General features: G+C 36.2%; 1 protein-coding gene across 2 annotated transcripts in view; it reads left to right on the top strand.

Moving 5' to 3' along the window:
* Positions 1–14,264, top strand: part of Stk32a (serine/threonine kinase 32A) — a 129,553-nt gene that overhangs the window by 69,835 nt on the left and 45,454 nt on the right. The window lies entirely within an intron of this gene.

Here is a 14,264-nt window from a genome sequence, read left to right as displayed (position 1 = left end):
CCTGGCCCCTTCTTGAGGCTTTTCTTCTGCTGCTGTTTCCTGGCTGTCATGTGGTTAGCAGTTTTCCTCTGTTGTGCCCTTCTACCCTGATGTTTCTGACTTGGAGCCTCCGAACAGGGATTGATATCTCTGAAACTGTGAAGCAAAGTAAACTTCTCTAATTTATGGGTGTCAAGTATTTTGTCCCAGGAAATAGAAAGCTATGGAAAACTGACCCATACAGAGCTTAATCTGCCCAAGTTCACAGTAAGTGAGAGGAACAGAATCAATGACTATTGGTACATTTTTATAACGTAGCCTAGACAAAGAGGAGAAAGGGTGACATAGGAATGTAACTACTAAGTGGATTAATTGAAATAGAGATGGAGGAAGAACAGGAAGGGAAAGGAATAGGATGGGAAGAAAGAAATTCCTTGGAGAAAAAATGTGAGTCTTTCTAACATCTTCCTGTTACGCTATCGTCTATATTAAATAAACCCTTGATGAAGCAGGACAAAACAATGTGTCTCCTGCACTTAGAGCATTTGTGGTACACAAATAATGTAAGAAGCTATACACCTATATGGGCAATAGAGAGAAAGAAATTAGGAATTTTAACGATAATTTCACATATAGCATATCATTTGATTTCTAAAATAACCTGTGATAAATGATAGAGAAGCTATTGTTTAGCTTTCCTCTACACAAATGACAGACTCACTGAGAGAGAAATAGGGCAAATAATTCCTTTCACAATAGCATCTAAAAAACTGAAATACCTAGGAACCAACCTAACGAAAGAAATCAAAGACCTCTTCTCTGAAAACTATGGCATTCTGAAAAGAGAGATTGAAGATGATATCAGAAAATGGACAGACATCCCCTGCTTCTGGGTAGGAAGGATTAATATAGTGAAAATGGCCATACTTCCAAAACTGCTATATAGATTCAATGCAATTCCAATTGAGTTCCCAGCAGCATACTTCATGGACCTTGAGAAAACAATCCAAAAATTCATTTGGAACAAGAAGAGACCCAGAATAGCAAAAGCAATTCTAGGTAACAGAGACATGGCAGGGGGTATCACAATCCCCAACCAGCAACTATACTACAAAGCTACTGTGATAAAAACAGCATGGTACTGGAAAAGAAACAGACTTGAGGACTAGTGGAACAGATTAGAAGATGCAGAAACAACACCAGACACACTCACCCATCTCATCTTTGATAAAGGAGCCAAATACCCTCACTGGAGGAAGGATAGCCTCTTTAATAAATGGTGCTGGAAATATTGGGCTTCAAGTTGCTAAAGATTAAAACTAGACCTGTATCTCTCACTATGCACTAAACTAAAATCAAAATGGATTAAAGATCTAAATATTAAAATAGAAACTCTGAACCAGTTGGAACAGAGGTTAGGTAGACCCCTTGAAGACATCGGTGTAGGAAAAGATTTTATGAACAAAACCTCAGTTGCCCATGAACTAGCACAAACAATCAAGAAGTGGGATCTCTTCTTATTAAAAGGCTTCTGCACAGCAAGAGAAACCACCAGCAGTGTGAAGAGACAACCCACAATGTGGGAAAAAATCTTCACCTGCTGTTCCCCAGACAAAGGTCTACTATCTCAAATCTATAAAGAACTTAAAAAGATCAGACCTCCCAAATTTAAAGACCCAATCTGAAAATGGGCACCAGAAATGAACAGACATTTCTCAGACAAAGAAGTAGAAATAACAAATAAATACATGAAAAAATGTTCAACATCACTGGTCATTCGAGAGATGCAAATGAAAACAATGCTGAGATTCCACTTCGCTCCAGAAAGAATGGCTGCTATCATGAAATCAACCAATAACAAATGCTGGTGGGGCTGTGGGGAAAGAGGAACCCTGCTCCACCACTGGTGGGAGTGTAGACTGGTGCAAGCACTGTGGAAATCCGTATGGAGATACCTCAGAGAACTAGGACTGGAAGTCCCATTTGACCCCGCTATTCCACTGCTGGGGATCTTCCCCAAAGAATTAAAAGAATCATACCACAGTGATATATGTGTGCTCATGTTCATAGCAGCACAGTTTGTAATAGCTAAAACTTGGAAACAGCCCAAATGCCCATCAACTGGAGACTGGATAAAGAAAATGTGGTTTTTTAATAAAATGGAGTACTACTCAGCCATAAAAAATGAGAAATTAGAGACATTTATAGCTAAGTGGATGCACATTGAGGTGATACTCTTAAGTGAAATAAATAGGACATACATGAATAAATACTGAATAGTTTCTCTGGTGTGAGAAACTGAAAGTTTAAATAAGAACTAAATGTATAATAGGTGATATGAAATAGGAAGAAAAGGGGCAAAGGGGAAGGAAGTGGGAGGGCTAGGGGAAAGGATAGAAGGGAATGGAATTAATATGAGAAAATGGAAAAATAGGAACAAAATCTTTGTAGATAGGGAGGAATGGAGGGGTTGAAGGGAGGGCTGGGCAAGGGTGAAAAATAACCAGGAGAAACTATGTAAAGGTGCAAATTTCCAATGATGAATGTCATTATATTGTATACCTAAAATGTACCAATGATTAGAATGAATAATCGATAATGTAAAATAGGAAGAAAAGGTCCAAAGAGGTAGGGGTAGTGGGAGGGTCATGGGAAAGGAAAGAAGGGAAAGGAAAAATGCTGATAAATGGAAAAAATGGAAATAAAGTCTTTGTAAATAGGGAAGGGTGGAGGGGGTGAAGGGAGGGCTAGGAATGGGGGAAAATAAGAACCAAGATGCATTATGTAAAGGTACAATTCCCAATGAGAATTGTAATTGGGTTGTATACCTACAATGTACCAATAAAAGGAGTTAATAAAAAAAAGAGAGAAGCTATTGTTAAACCAATATTAAATATGAAAAAACTATGGTTTGTAGATATTAAATTATGACACGGGTTTATTTGTAAGCATTGTGAACCTAATCACCATAAAGCAGCTACTGTTTATTGAGACTTATGTGCCATGCACTGCCAAGTACTTTACATTGTCTTAAGTTCTTAAACCTCAAAAATGACTCCACAATTCATTACAGTATTCCCATTACACAGATGAAGAAAGTGTGGTTCAAAGATTTGCCAAGGATAAACAGGTAATAAATGGTATTGCCAGGATTAAAATCTAGATCTCTCTGCCCCCAAGTCAGAGCTGTATTATATGAACTCACATTAGTTACACATGTAAAATATATGCATTAATGATGTCTTATTAAATAAAAATCGACATGTAACTCCACCACTGTCATCTCTTATCTTTGGAAGAATTTACTGAGGTTTTACATACAATTTTGTCTCATTTGATAAAAAATTGGCTAGATAAAATATTAGTCAACAGCCAGTTGACATTTATCTGTAATTTATCTGCATTTGTTCAGAGCCTTTGGATGAAAATGTAGCATAACAATGTATAGATTATGCACGTACCAGGAACCATTTTTTTTCTTATTCTTTTTTTTTTTCCTTTTTTTTTGGCCTTGACCCTGTAAATTTAAGTAGTTATTTAATTTTCCATCTTTGAAAGGGTCTATTTGTATTGGAGATATGCTCTTCAGGTAACAGTTAACTGGAAAGCAGGCCGGTTAATCATACAAGATCTCTGAAGTGAATTTACACACCTGGTGTTTTGTCAACAACTAGAAATCCTGTTTTCAAGCACTTTCTTCCATACTGCTTTCAGGTGTTTCACAGTTCTTTCTGAGAAGAAACTCCTCATATCTGTAGTCCAAGGAAACCCTGTCAAACATTCATACTCCCCAAAATTACCAATCCAAGCCAGTTTTGGTTGCTGACATCACAGATATTCGAAAAAGCAAACTTTGATAAGCCAGCATGGCCTAAGAAGACCTTCTAACTCTTCTTTATCCATTTTGAATTTATGCTTTCTTTTTTTAGGCTTTTTTTCCCCTCTTCCATCAAGTCAAGATGCTCTGAACATTTTTGTATTCTGCTTAGAACTGTATTCCAGGAGGAAAACAGAAACAAAAACAGTGATATAATTTTTACCCCCAAGGAGCTTACAAATACAAGAATACTATTTTTCTGACCTTCTCTCCCTCACTCTTTATTACTCACATCATCTTTTTGACACTTAAGTCAGAAATAAAGGATTAACTTCCTGTTACTGGTCCTTTACACATCCATAATTTTCACTTAGTGTTCATTTTCAGAGGGCCACTTTGTATTAAAATGTTTTCTTCCCGAGCTCCCTGCCTCCATCCCAGGCTTCTAGGGCAGAGAAGCTCAGCTGGTCCCAGCACCCGGAAGGAAGCTCCCCCGCTGCCATCCCAAGCTCCTAGGGCAGAGAAAATGAGCCACATGGGCACCAGAAGCAACCCCCCCCCCGTGGAAATGAGAAGACACATAAACAAGCCTCAAAAACAGACTTCCAGATCACCTACAGCAACCTCAAAGGGAAACAAGATGGAACACTCTAATACTCAACCACCTGGACTCTCTGAACTGGCAACAAAAGAGGATCCGGGAAAAATGAAATCAGAAATAATTACTCAGATAACAGCAAAGATTTTGCTCATGATGCAAGACATGATTAATAAATCTAGAGAGGACACAGATAAAAAAATAGAGAAGCTGAGGAACATGATGGAATCCCAACATAGGAAACAAATGGAATCCATAAAACAGATACAAACAGATTTTCAAGAGATTAAAAACTTCATCGAAAGTCTGCGCAGCAGAATGAACGAATGTGAGGATAGAATTTCACATACAGAAGATAAGATTGCAATTTGTGAGGAGGAAAAGAAAAATTGCTTTAAAATTGTAAGGGAACAGGAGAAATCAATCTAGCAGCTGCTAGATGATGCAAAGAAGAATAACATAAGACTGACTGGAGTCAATGAAGAAAGAGGAGAGAGTGCAGATGACATAAAAAAAACTTCACAGAAGTGATGGCAGAAAACTTCCCAAGCAGGGGAAAAGAACTTGACATACAGATAAGTGAGGCATATAGGACTCCAGCTAGCCTTAATCAAAAAAAATCTACACATAGCTATATAATAGTTAGGATTCCAGAAATCCAACAGAAGAATAAAATTCTACAAGCAGTTAGAGAAAAGAAACAAATCACATACAAAGGAAAGCCCATCAGAATCACAGCAGACTTCTCAATGCAAACCCTCAAGGCAAGAAGAGCTTGGAGTGATGTATTTCAGGCCCTAAAGGAAAACAGCCTTCAACCCAGATTGATGTACCCTGCAAAACTATCTTTCAAAATTGATGGAGAAATAAGATACTTTCATGATAAAGAGCACCTCAGGAACTTCATGAATACCAAACCGGCACTCCAAAAAATTTTAGACAATACCCTAGGAAAAGACAATGAGGATCACAACCTCAGGAAACCCAGCAGAATGAATCCATTGGTCATGACAAATTAAACGCAAAGGGGGAGAATCTAACAAAAAGAAAAAGTCATGACAAGGCTTTTAAAACTTTTGACTTCATCTCCCTAATGAGTGTATAATTCAATCTTATCATTGTACTGATTAGTATTTTTCTGATTCTAGAATTGCACACCATTCCTTGTGCTATACTGGCTATTTATCATCTTCTTATGTCTACATTTTAATTGGGTTGTCTATTAATGAGCTCTAAGAATTCTTTATATATTCTGCTCATAAGTTATATGCATTGTAAATGTGGTCTGTTTAAGGACTACCTTTCATTTTGATGTCATTTAAAGTTCTAAATTTTGATGGAATCTCATTTATCAAAGTTTTTTCTTTTATACATCATGTTTTTTGTATCCTAGGTAGTTCTTGCGTACCCTGAATTCATAAATATTTTCCCTTATAATTTCTTCTTAAAGTTTTATACTTTTAGGCTTTCTTATTTAGGTTTATAGATCCCTTCAAGTTATTTTCATGTATGGAAAAAAAGGGTTGAGGTTAATTTTTTATATACAGATACCAGGTGTTCTAGAGCCGTTTGCTGAAGACACTATCTGTTCCTCGGCTCTTGAATCGAGTTTATATTCTATAAAATGCTAATGTTGAATAATCTTTCAAAACTCAGTGGACCATATATGTGTGGTTCTATTTCTAGATTCTCTGTTTTATTCCAATGATCTATATGTCTTTCCTTACACCAACACTGCCTTGATTACTGTAGCTTTAGAAGAAGTCTTAAAATTGGGTGCTAAATGTCTTCCAACACTGTTTTTGTTTTTGTTTTTGGTTTTTCTGGGTCCTTTGTACTCCTACATAACTTTAAAATTTTAATATCCAGTTCTTCATTTATAGAAAGTATACACAGACCTGAATTTTTATATATACCTTGTGTTTTCTAATCCTGCTAAATTCAAGTACAAGTTCTAGGGGCTCCTAGAGATTTCTTAGTATTTTCTCTGTAGATGATCATTTCATCTACATAGAAAGATTTTGCTTCTGCCGTGCCAATCCTATCGTATTTGTGTCATTTTATTGCCAGACTATTTTGGTTTAGACCTATGTTGCAAAGTCTAATGGACAGATGAAGAGTAGGCATATATGCCCTTGTTCCCCACTTTAGGGAGAAAGCATTGTATCGTCTCCATTCATAGAAGGAGTTTTTGTTGGAAGTATGGAGTACATGTCTTTGATCTGTTGAGAAGGTTCTGTTCTACTTCTAGGCTCCTGATAGCTTTTACCATGAACAGCTGTAGAATTTAGTCCCATATTCTTTCTCCAACTAGTGACAGGATCATATGGCTTTCTCCTTTCCTCTGTTAAAATGATGACTTTTGGGGGTGGATCTTCCAATGCTGAACCAACACTGCCATCCCTATAATAAAACCACTTTCTACATACTGCCAGATCTGACTTCTAAGAGTTTGTTTTGTTAAACAAATTTCTATCTATGGTCATACTTTTTTCTTCAATTATCTTTATCCAATTTTAGGATTAGCACAATGTTGATTTCCTAAAATGAGGGGGAAAGTGTTCCTTCTTTTTTCTGCTTTAAATGCTTGATATAATTTATCAGTTAAAATGTTTATGAGCTTGCTGTTGTCGTATAGGTAGGTTTTCAAGCTAGGAATATACTTTCTTTAATAGGTGCTATTCAAATTTTATATTTCCTCCAGAGTTAGTTTCATTAATTTGTCTTGTAAGTTACTTCTTAAAAGTTGTCAAATTTATTTCAAAAAAGATTTTTGTAATATGCTTTCTATATCCTTTTAAATTCTGTAAAATCTGTGGTAATGTCTCCTAGATCTTAATATTGTAATTTAAAAAATGTATAGCTGATATTGTGTAACAGGAAGAAAAGGTCTAAAAGAGCAGGGGAATTGGGAGGGGTAGGGGAAGGGAAAAAAGGGAAAGGAAAAAATATGAGAAGAGGAAAAAAATGGAAACAAGGTCTTTGCAAATAGAAAAGGGTGGAGGGGGTGAAGGAAGGGCAAGGGAAGGGGAAAAAAAATAAGAACCAAGAGACTCATGTAATGGTACAAGATCCCAAAGATGAATGTAACTGTATTTTATATGTAAAATGAAACAATAAAGTTAATGGGGAAAAAAATAAAAAAAAAATTTTTAAATGTTTTTTTCCCATGGCAAACACTGAATACAGTACAAAGTTAAATTGAAATGACATCCTGCTGTCATCAAAAAAAAAATGACTCAGGTGTATTCCTGTTGCCTGTAAGCACTGCCCTACCTCCCATATTTTATAGGCTATTATATTTTATACATATTTTATATTTTATAGTCTATGCCAGTATCTTGAGCCTCACCTAGGAGTTTTAACATTTCTGTGGTGTAATTACTTCATTCGTCTTCTCTAATAAGTTGTATTCTCCAAGAGTTAGGGCCATGTGCATTTATTTTCTTTTGCATGACTAGTATATAGCAAAATATGAAGGGAGGGACAACTGGCCTGAGCCACATGACTGGCTAATTGACTAGAAGCCTAGGATTCCAAATAATAAAGAAGAAAGTCAAAGATTTAGACCCACTAAAGTATTTATGTTCAGTAATCATATGATTTACCTTTCAAACCAGGGTATTCCTGAATACTAAAGAGAATGCTGCTACTAAAAATGGTGGAAAGACAGTTAAAACTCATCAATATTCTTGGTAATTTAGGACATAGATCAGCATTGTTAAGGCTTTTCATGACAGTAGTCCAAATAGACATTTTAATCCCAGTAGAGCTCTGATAATTTATTGTGAGCTCTTCAGACCCCCAAAGATTGAGACCTCAGGGAAGATTATGAGGAATAAAAGAAAGAGACAGAAACAATATTCAGTGTGCAGTGGGGGACTGGAAGAAAGCTGTTTATAGTGGACAGGCTTCCATGAACTCCATGGTGGGCTGACTTTTATTATTCAGCAAGAAGTACAGGTGAGGGGTAGCATACTATTCCAGGAACAGCAATTTCTGTAAGGTTAGGGTAGTAACATAGGGAGTAAATTTAGCATCTCAAAGGGAACAAGTTAAGGTCCTTCCCCATACCTGGATCCTGCGTTTTATATTGTCCTCAGTAGATGCTTTCTTGTCTCAGCGGAGCTGTGGTTATGGCTATCCCACACAGCCTGCAAGTTTAACCTTTTGATTAGTATTTTTTTTTGTTGATACCGGGGATCAAACTCTGGTCCTTGCGCTTGCACAGCAGGTGGCAGAACCACTGAGCTAAATTCCTGGCCCTGTGGAAGTCTGTAACCTTTTACATACTTCTCTGTTCCTGAGGCAAGTTAACATCAATCTTGGGAGTGCAGGGCCTATAAACTGGCCCCCATCAATCTATGAATATAATGGCTGGTCCCCAACAATAATTGGGATTTTCTATCCTCAAAATACCAGACATCATGAGTGTAAGTATCACATAAGTTCTCTAATATGATAAACTCAAAGTATAAAGAATTTAAAAAGCAAAAGAAAAGACAGACAATATGAAATAGGGAGATAGATCTTTGAAAAATGAGAGAGGCTTCTAGGATGGAGGGAGCAGGGAAAGGGGATGGGAAAAGAATAAATAGAATTAAGATACCTTAGGTACATGTACCCTCTCCCCATAGTGAATATAAATCATTATGTACTGCAAACGTATACTAATAAAAAAGCCAGCCATCAATTTAATGTGATATCAATTTAAAATGGTCCCAGATGGCTTGTGAAAAGTGTGCATAGTGAAATAAGCAATATCTCTTTGTCTAAGAAATTCAAATGATAGTAATAGTGACATTCTTAGACTGAAGCTTTTGGGGTGGGGTTAAAACCGAAACAGCAATATTAAAAATCTGTAGACTTGAGTACTGTAATTGTCTTTACAAAATCTCTGTCTTCATTTATTACTACAAATGTTTATTTATCTTTAGGTTTAAGCTATTTTCCAGAGTGTCTTATGGTATATAATAAAAACTTTTAAAGGAAAAACATCTTTCTCTGAAAAAATCAACAAAATTAATGCTCCATTTGACTAAGATAACAAATCATCTTACAGTTACTTAGAAGATTGGATTGTAAATCAGATCCTGAGTTCCAAGATATTAAATTTGTAAATGAAAAAAGAGAATGAATGAAACACAGTAGATCCCACAGATGAGGAGAGACAGATCATCTGTAAACACTGCTGATATAAAATATGGAACCTCTAAATTCAGACTAAGAATTATATTTTGCCTCTGGATCTGATAGAAGATTCAAAGTTTTCCATAAGCAGTCAGCAGATATATGTGGAGTGGGAACAGCAGTAGGCTGCCATGTACTGAGGGCTCCCTGGGTAGCAGGTATTCCTCTAGGCAATTGTGCATTATTTCATTCAGTCTTCTCCAACTCTGGGAGATTGACAGTGCCATTGTCCTCATTTTACAGTCAGTGAAACTCTGGTTCAGAAAAATCAAGTAGCTTTCCCAAATTTGCAGGCCAATAAATAGGTGATGTCCCACATTTAAGGAAATGCAGATCTCTTAACTCCCATGCACCCTACTGATGTAGAAGAAGTGGCACCCATAGTCCAGCCAACTGACCACACAGGCAAAGATGGTACATGTGGGACCAACAGATTGCAGAACAGAAACTAAAAGCTAAACTGTGTGGTGAAGACTGAACTACTTCAGAGGAGAAGATGATTGTAGGTAACAAACTAGTTTCATGAGTGCTTAGAGGGCTTAAAAAGACTTTTATTGCTAAAGCAGGAAAGAGAATCTAGTCTTTGTAAGGGAAGCTAAATAAATAAAAGTACTCATTTGTTCTCCTGTGGTAACATGGAATGAGCTCTGTTTTAAATTTTGTCTCATACTGGCTTTCTGCCAGCAATGTCTAACTTATTTTTTAATACCTCAAGCCCTGTATATAATGTAAATTCCAATGAGACTTAATTCCAAGTGAGATTTTATTTGTAGATTTTTAAAGTGTACAGACTTGAATTGTAGTTTTCTGATATGTAGAATAGTCAACTCATTTCTTTTGATTTCAGAATCTTTTTTCTATAGCTGTTAAAAACAGTTACATCATAAACATTAATTTTGAATTATACAATGAGACAATTTTCTTGTTAGTCAAGAATTCAAATATTTTTCTGTGAGCAGAACTTGAAATTGGTTTCCAAAGTATGGCCACTTTCTAGTTTAATATTCCCCTTTGCTTACCTTAAATCAGCAAATGAAGGATTTAAAATACAAAGTGATTATTTACTTTGATTAAAAACTCATTCCTGTGAGGATAGAACTATTTGATTGTATTGCCAGAGTCTCTCTAATTAATAATATAATGGAAACTAATTATTACAGTCCCAAAATGAATTTGTATTTATCCCCTTGTCAGATGTTAAAGAAGATTCAATTATGAATTTAAGTTAATGAAATGAATTGTATAGCATAGTTAATGGTAAGTCATCTTGGATCAGAACACCATCTGAATGCATGGTTGATTATTTTCTCCTCTTTCTAGGAATTGCTACATTCTAATGAAGTTATAACTCAGTTTTCTAAATTCCTATAGGAATGAAATAAAAATCTAATTTGATAGCTCATACAAATAATTGCAGCCCAGCAGAGAACTGCAAAAAAATTTTTATCTCCTGTTGATAGCAGAAAGGTTAAAGATGAAATGAAACTTTTTGACTGTCAAGAAATATACAAGATTGGGTTTTTATTACCTTTGTCTATTTATCTTTAATCAGAGAAAGCAGTGACTACACCCAAATTCACTGTAGAATTTCTGTAAGGTTCAGATAGGAATTGATGGTCACACATTGCCTTTAGGACTGTAATAGCCAAGAAATTCCTATTGTTTTACTAGAAATCAGTATCTTGATAGTGAAGAAAAGATTTAGGAACAATGCTTCTATCTTTAATACTCATGCAAAAGCTATTTATTGAGGATCTATGTGCCACACACTATACTCAGGGGTAAGATTCCAATAGTAAGCAAGATAGACAATGTCATGCAGATTTGGTAATATTACAGCATGAAAAGTAATCAAATACTTCAACCTAGCATGAGAAAGGTTTTAAAATGTTGTAGAATATGGTATAAAGAATATAATGTGTCCTGAGCTACACACACACACACACACACACACACACACAGTTACATTTTTTACAATGGTTATGGTTACACTTCTAATTGTGGCCCCTGGACCACATATTTATAAAAAGCTCTCTCCGTTTCCTAAATGTAAGTCTTCATTGGTGGAAGCTACATTTCACTCATGTTTTAAGCCCAGCGTTTACCATGGAATCTAAATGGGATGGTTGCTGGATAATTCAATGATGGAACAGATGACTAAGATCAGTGTGAAAATGTAACCTTTGGGTGATTAGAGATGTTAACCTTTGCTGTGGGTGATGTTGTTGGAAGCAATTTTTAAATTTTTTCCCATGCGTTCTTATGGTGCATCCACAGAGTGTGGGCTCTGTGAGGCCTTTTCTCCATGCTGTTAGTTTTGTATCCTGTGTAATAAATTACCACAAAGGTAGTGACTTATCCCTCATTTATTAGTTCCCAGTTTCTTTGGGTCAGGAGTCTGGACATAGGTTAGCAGGTTTTTTGCAGGGCCACTGTTTGCCATCAAGGGGTAGGCAGAACTGGCCTCTATTCTCAAGCTGGAGTGGGCAAGGCCAGGCAGTGTTTCGGCAGGGTTTGTCACCTTGTAGCTGTAGGACTTGTGCCAGCCCTTTAATCAAATTCAACGAGAAGAACCAGACTCTAGAGTGAGTTGAATAGAAGGATGGAGTGGATGTCCTTGAATAAAGACATGTAACATATATAACATAACTCCCTCATATCACATGAGTTAGAAGCAAGTAATAGACCACTCCATACCAATGGGCTATAAATTATGCAGGAGACAAACAGCAATAGGTGGCGATCATAAGGCTCACCACAAAATATTTGTCACATTTCCTCTAAAGAATTTGTACTGTGCCACATTTTTTTTTAGAGGAAGACATCAATGATTCTGTTCTTTTCCATGCCTTAAAATTTAGACATGATAAGGGAAAAGGCATACCTTGCCACATTTCAACACCAGTTTCCTGTGTGACCTTAAATATAACCCTAACCTTCCCTCCAAGAACAAAGGGAGGAGATTCATCCAATTGATCAGAAATGATTCTTTTTCATACCTAATATTCTAGGATGATTTCTTCTCAGTCCAGGTGTGATGTTCTTTAAAGTGTGACCTGGTCCTTTCTCTGTGCTCTGACACATAGCCACTCACTTCCAAAAGGGCTGTGGGATTGGAATGAGCTGTCTAAAGAGTATTTGAATCCAAGGTGTGATAAATAGCCATTAGCACTTTGGCAATCAAGGCCTTGTTTGCAATTCAGTTGCAAACCAAACTGCCATGTGTTAGACCAAGGTCTTTTGTTTATTACAGAGATCTGGGCTAGGATTTCACCTTTGCGTCTGACTCCCACACGCGGTAGTATCTTGGCAGGCATACTTTATTTTGTTGAGATGATAATTTATAGGAAAAATAAGATCTTTCTGCAGCTAATCATTTTAGTCTGTGATCACTGAGTGCCAGATGAGCTCGTAGCGAATGAATTTGCCAACACAGTGACGCCCCAGCTTTCTGAAGCCTTTGAGAGTGAGTCATCTGGTGAGATATTTTTTCTAATTTCTGAAGATATTACTTCTTTCAGCTCACCAATGTCTTTTAACCTTTTAATTTATACTAGACGGTATATGTCATTCCCTGAATGACTTAGCAAGAGAAATCATTTATTGCACATGTATCAAGAACTAGGCATTATCTAATATGCATGTTGCACACACTGCCTAGGTAGACTAAATATGAGGTTAAGCACCTTTCTGGGATACAGTTAGTATACGAAGAGTGGGGAAGGCAAATTCAAATGATCTAAATATTGGCTTCCTTACTTCTACTCTTAGGAAAACCTAACATGCACTCTCAAAATGAGCTGTTTAGTGTTGTCTACCAAATTGCAGCAAACTTTATTTTAGATACATAGTTTTAACTGGAATGTGTTTTATGTTAGTGTCTTTTGGGGGTTCCCTATTACAGTAGTCTGAGCAAACTAATACATCAGGTTTCATTAGTTTTCTTTGTAGCTACGATTTCAATCTGCATTTCTCTAGTAGATGCTACTGAGAGCAACTTCTGTCTTCACTCTGACACATTGCTTTCAATATATTATAAGATGGGAGACATGATAATAAAATTTGTTAAAATTGTTTGTAAAATTAAAGTGACCAACTAGAATATTCAGTAAGTCAAGTCAAGCTATAGTAGATGGTAACCTAGGTAACCTATTTCAGATTTTCCAGAGAGTGTGTCAACTGCTGGATTTCAGGTCTGTAAGCTATTTCAAATGTCTGTAGCTATCTATATGATTTCTCTGGTCCAAGATGATTTATTTTCCTTTTATTTATACATATCTGTAATGGAAATTAAATCTTTTCAGATTTTTCAAAGCAACATATTTGATATGAGAAAAAATTAAACTTGATGCCAGCTTCTTCCTTTCAGTGTATGGATGGCATTTATTGTTTATTTCAGCAGTATAATAGATTTTTGGTTTCAGGTTACCATCGTCTGTGAAATGGTTAAGAAAATGCCTTTTCTTTTTGTTTTATTAAATCTTCTCTTCACTAGATCTCAAGCCTTTATAAATGTTCTTTTTCTAACTCCCTTATCAGAAGGGGCACTTGAGCCTCAAAAACAAAACGGCAGTGCAGTAATGAGGATATTAAGTTGATGTGCTCCATTCAGCACCTGCTCCCAAGCTACGGAATAATGAATGAGCATGAATTACACATTGTGAAAACAGGAGAATCTGC

This window comes from Heterocephalus glaber, unplaced genomic scaffold, assembly GCF_053883595.1.
Source record: "Heterocephalus glaber isolate CG9 unplaced genomic scaffold, H.glaber_assembly_v1.0 deba00001463, whole genome shotgun sequence".
NCBI classification, from domain to species: Eukaryota; Metazoa; Chordata; class Mammalia; order Rodentia; family Bathyergidae; genus Heterocephalus; species Heterocephalus glaber.
The sequence above is the reverse complement of the archived record's forward strand: the minus strand, read 5'-3'. Positions and strand labels throughout refer to the sequence as shown.